This window comes from Passer montanus, unplaced genomic scaffold (genome assembly GCF_014805655.1).
Source record: "Passer montanus isolate IOZ18808 unplaced genomic scaffold, ASM1480565v1 scaffold408, whole genome shotgun sequence".
Taxonomy (NCBI): domain Eukaryota; kingdom Metazoa; phylum Chordata; class Aves; order Passeriformes; family Passeridae; genus Passer; species Passer montanus.
Window position 1 is genome coordinate 47,269 of NW_024368908.1, and position 5,116 is coordinate 52,384.

Here is a 5,116-nt window from a genome sequence, read left to right on the forward strand (position 1 = left end):
GGGGAGGGGGGATTTGGGCACCGGGGGGGGCAGTGAGAGGGGAAGCGAAGGGCGTCAGGTGAGGGATTTGGGCACCGGAGGTATTTTGGGGTTGATCTCGGGGGGGTTTTGGGTCATTTTGGGGTGATTTTGGTGAGGTTTGGGGGGGTTTAGGGGTGGTTTGGGGGAGGGTTGTGGTGATTTGGGGGATTTGAAGAGATTTGGGTGAGTTAGGAAAATTTAGAGGGGTTTTAGGGTGATTTTGAGGGGATTTGGCGTTGATTTTCGTGGATTTTCTGGGAATTTTGATGGGATTTTTGGGGCGATTTTTACGGGATTTTTGGGGCCATTTTTACGGGATTTTTGGGGGGATTTTGGGGTCTCACCCCATCCTTCCCCGCAGCCCGCGGGCGCCTCCAGCCCCATCGTGCTGCTCCAGGATGTCACCGCCACCCTCCGAGCGCTGCCCTCGCTCCGGGACAAACCCAAAACCATCCGGGTCATCACCAGGGACCTCATCCGGGAGCTCATGTGAGGCTCCCCAAACCCGCCAATTTTCCCCCGATTTTTTCCATAAAATACGGGACTATGTCCCCCCAAATTCGGGATTTTTTTTCACCAAAAATTCAGAATTAAAAAAAAATAAATAAATAAAACACAGGAATTTTTTTGCCGAAAATCTGGAGGATTTTCCCCCCAGATCGGGGATATTTTCCCCAAAATTGAGGATTTATTACCCCAAAGATTCAGGATTATTTGCTTTCAAATCCTCATTTTTTTCCCCCAGATTTTGAATTTTTTCCCCCCAAAATCCGTGATTTTTTTACTAAAATCCGTGACTTTTCCCCCAAAATCCGGGATATTTTTCCCCGTGTCCCTGATCCCGGTCTGTGACCCCCAGAATTCCCAGGGATCGCTCCCCGGCCTCGCTCATCATCGGCACCCAGGAATTCCAGCGCATCCAGGAGGAGGCTCAGGCTCCGGGGCGGCAGCGCGCGGATCGGCTGCGGATCCTCAAATCCCGCCAGGACGCGGCTTTCGTGGGCATCTCCAATTCCCTGATCCCAAATTCCCTGAGCCCCAATTCCCTGAGCCCCAAATTCCCTGTTTTCTGATCTTCCCAATCCTGAATTTCCCCGCTCCTCCTTTTCCCGACCCTGCTTTCCCCATCCCAAATTTCCTCATCCCGAATTTCCCATTCACTTTTCCCGATTTCCCCACTCCTCCTTTTCCCGACCCTGCTTTTCCCCATCCCAAATTCCCTGATCCCAATCTTCCCTGTTTTCCTGATCTTCCCAATCCTGAATTTCCCCGCTCCTCCTTTTCCCGACCCTGCTTTCCCCATCCCAAATTTCCTCATCCCGAATTTCCCATTCACTTTTCCCGATTTCCCCTCTCCTCCTTTTCCCGACCCTGCTTTTCCCCCCCCCAAACTTCCTGATCCCGAATTCCCCACTCGCTTTTCCCGATCCCCCTTTTCCCAATCCCTTTTTTTTTTTTTTTTTTCATCCCGATTTTCCCAATCCCGCTTTTCCCGATTCCGTTTTTCCTGCTCCTGATTTTCCTTCTCCTGGGAATGCCCCGCGATGTCCCTGAGAACGCCCCCTGGAAATATCCCTGGAAATGTCCCCGGGAATGCCCTGGGCTGTCCCCACGATGTCCCCACGATGTCCCCACAGGAGCAGCTGCGGCGCGTGCGGAGCGCGGAGCTGGGCAGGGACGAGCAGCAGGACAGGGACAGGGACAGGGACACGGACCAGGACAGGGACACGGAGCAGCAGGAGGAGGGGGAGAATGTGAAAAAGGTGAAGCTGGAGCCATTTTGGGGGAATTTGGGCGTCTCTCAGCTCAAAATCTCACCCTAAAATTTGGGGGATTTTGAGGTGATTTTTATGGGATTTTGAGGGTGGATTTGTGGGATGATTTCGGGGTCTCACCCCCTCCTTTCCCACAGATTTCAGACCACTCCAGCCCCATCGTGCAGCTCCGGGACGTGAGGAGCGCCCCGGGCCCGGTGCCCTCGCCTCAGGACAAACCCAAAACCATCCGGGTCTTCACCAAGGACGTGGTCCGGGAGCTCGTGTGAGACTCAGGGGGATGTGGGACCCCCAAAGGGATTTGGGGACCCTCAGGGACTCAGAATTCCCAGGGAATTTGGAGACTCAGGGACAAGTTGGACCCAGAAGGGAATTGGAGACTTGGAGAGGATTTGAAGACCCAGGTGGGATTTGGGGACTCAGAGGGAATTTGGGGACTCGGGAATTTCAGGACTCAGAGGGAATTTGGGACTCGGGAATTTCAGGGTTCAGGGGGGATTTGGGGACTCGGGAATTTCAGGGCTCAGGGGGGATTTGGGGACCCAGAAGGGATTTGGGGACTGTGGGGGATTGGAAGCCAGAGGGATTTGGGGACCCTGAGGGGATTTGGGGATCTGGAGGGATTTGGTAATGCAGGTGGGATTTGGCGACCCCAGGAGCTGTCCCCGTGTCCCTGATCCCGGTCTGTGACCCCCAGAATTCCCAGGGATCGCTCCCCGGCCTCGCTCATCATCGGCACCCAGGAATTCCAGCGGATCCAGGAGGAGGCTCAGGCTCCGGGGCGGCAGCGCGCGGATCGGCTGCGGATCCTCAAATCCCGCCAGGACGCGGCTTTCGTGGGCATCTCCAATTCCCTGAGCCCCAATTCCCTGAGCCCAAATTCCCTGAGCCCCAATTCCCTGTTTTCTGATCTTCCCAATCCTGAATTTCCCCGCTCCTCCTTTTCCCGACCCTGCTTTTCCCCATCCCAAATTTCCTCATCCCGAATTCCCCACTCGCTTTTCCCGACCCTGCTTTTCCCCATGAATTTCCCAGTCCTGAATTTCCCAGTCCTGAATTTCCCAATCCTGAATTTCCCAAGCCCGAATTTCCCAATCCTTCTTTTCCCGACCCCGCTTTTCCCACTCCCCTCGTGCCAGGGTGCCTGGAATGTCCCGGGACTGTCCTCACAGGAGGCCCTGGGAATGTCCCCAAGGAATGGCCCTGGGAATGTCCTCCAGAATTGCCTGGGAATATCCCAGGCCTGTCCCTGCAGTAGGCTCTGGGAATGTCCCTGGGAGTGTCCCAAAGGATGTCCCCAGCAGTGTCCCTGTCCCCAGCAGTGTCCCCGTCCCCAGCAGTGTCCCCAGCAGTGTCCCCAGCAGTGTCCCCAGCGCTGTCCCTGTCCCCAGCAGTGTCCCTGTCCCCAGCAGTGTCCCTGTCCCCAGCACTGTCCCTGTCCCCAGCAGTGTCGCTGTCCCCAGCACTGTCCCTGTCCCCAGCAGTGTCCCCAGCAGTGTCCCTGTCCCCAGCACTGTCCCTGTCCCCAGCAGTGTCGCTGTCCCCAGCACTGTCCCTGTCCCCAGCAGTGTCCCCAGCAGTGTCCCTGTCCCCAGCACTGTCCGTGTCCCCAGCCGTGTCCCCAGCCATTTCCCCGTCCCCAGCAGTGTCCCTGTCCCGCAGGAGGCGCGCAGCCGGGCCCGCAGGGAGGAGCAGCGGCAGGAGGAGCTGCGGGAGGCTCAGGGCTGCTCGGAGCTGGAGCGGGAGCAGGAGCGGGAGCGCCGGGAGCTGCTGGAGCGCGCGGCCGGGATGAGGCTGGAGCAGGAGGACGAGATGCGGCACCTGAACTCGGTACTTTCCTGTGCTGCAGGAACTTTCCCCTTTCCCCTTTTTTCCCTTTTTCCCTTTTTCCCTTTTTCCCTTTTTCCCTTTTTCCCTTTTTCCCTTTTTCCCTTTTTCCTTTCCCCATTTCCCATTTCCCCAGCTCCTGCTGGGTGCCCGCTGCAGCTCCATCCAGGACAGGCAGGAGAAGCTCCAGAGCTCCCTTTCCCATTTCCCATTTCCCATTCCCATTTCCCATTTCTCCCTCTTTCTCCTTTCCTTTTTTTCCTCCTTTTCCCCTTTTCTTTTTCCCTTTTTCCATTTCACTTTCTCCTCCTTTCCCTTTCCCCTCCTTTCCCCTTCCCCACCCCATGCACTCCACAATTCTGGAGCCAGACCAGAACTTTTCCATTCCCAAATTCCTGAATTCCCAAATTCCCAAATAATTCCCGAATGCTTCCCGAATTCCCAGCATCAAGCTGGAGGTGCTCCAGCAGATAGAGGAGCGGCAGGAGCAGCAGGCGCTGAGGGCCGAGCAGAAATTCCAGGAGGGCCGGAGGTTCATGGAGCACCTGGAGCAGATGAAGAGGGAGGATCGCGAGGTGGGAGATTCCCAGCGGGAATTCGGGAGTTTGGGAACTCGGGTTGGAAGGGTTGGGAAGAGTGTGGGGTGGGATTGGGGCGCTGGTGGCCTTGGGGACGTGGTGGCATCAGCGGGAGGGGACACGGAGCTGCTGGGGATCCCAGGGAAGGGGGATCCCGGGGAATGGGGGTCCTGATGAGGGGGATCTCAGGGGTTTGGCATCCCAGGGAATTGGGATCTATAGCAGGGGGATCCCGGGGGTTTGGGATCCCAGGGAATGGGGATCTCAGGGAATGGGGATTCCAGGAAATGGGGGTCCTAATGAGGGGGATCTCAGGGATTTGGGATCCCAGGGAATTGGGATTTATAGCAAGGGATTCCAGGGGTTTGGGATCCAGGGAATGGGGGTCCTGATGAGGGGGATCTCAGGGATTTGGGATCCCAGGGAATTGGGATCTATAGCGGGGGAATCCCAGGGGTTTGGGATCCCAGGGAATGGGGATTCCAGGGAATGGGGATCCTAATGAAGGGAATCTCAGGGGTTTGGGATCCCGGGGAATTGGGATCTATAGCAAGGGGATTCCGGGGACAGCTGGGGGGTTGGGGACGCCGGTGTCACCCCGGGAGCTGTGCCAGGTGTGACCAGGGGACTGTGTCAGTGTCCCCGTGTCACCCCAGGGGCTGTGCCAGTGTCCCAGTGCCAGTGCTCCAGTGATGTCCCCGTGTCCCCAGTGTCACAGTTCCAATGTCCCCGTGTCCCCCGTGTCCCCAGCACCCAGCAGGGGTGGCACGGGGACAGCTGGGGGTTTGGGGACGCCGGTGTCACCCCGGGCGCTGTGCCAGCCGTGCCCAGGGGACGGTGTCGGTGTCCCCGTGTCACCCCAGGGGCTGTGCCAGTGTCCCAGTGTCACAGTTCCAATGTCCCCGTATCCCCCGT

At 57.5% G+C, this 5,116-nt stretch overlaps 1 long non-coding RNA gene across 1 annotated transcript; it reads left to right on the plus strand.

The window, feature by feature from the left end:
- The first annotated feature begins 373 nt into the window (after positions 1–373).
- On the plus strand, positions 374–1,712 carry LOC120506965. The gene is made up of 3 exons (XR_005628652.1): positions 374–510; positions 881–1,019; positions 1,659–1,712. It is a non-coding gene; the product is annotated as an uncharacterized LOC120506965 (long non-coding RNA).
- Positions 1,713–5,116: the final 3,404 nt, after the last annotated feature.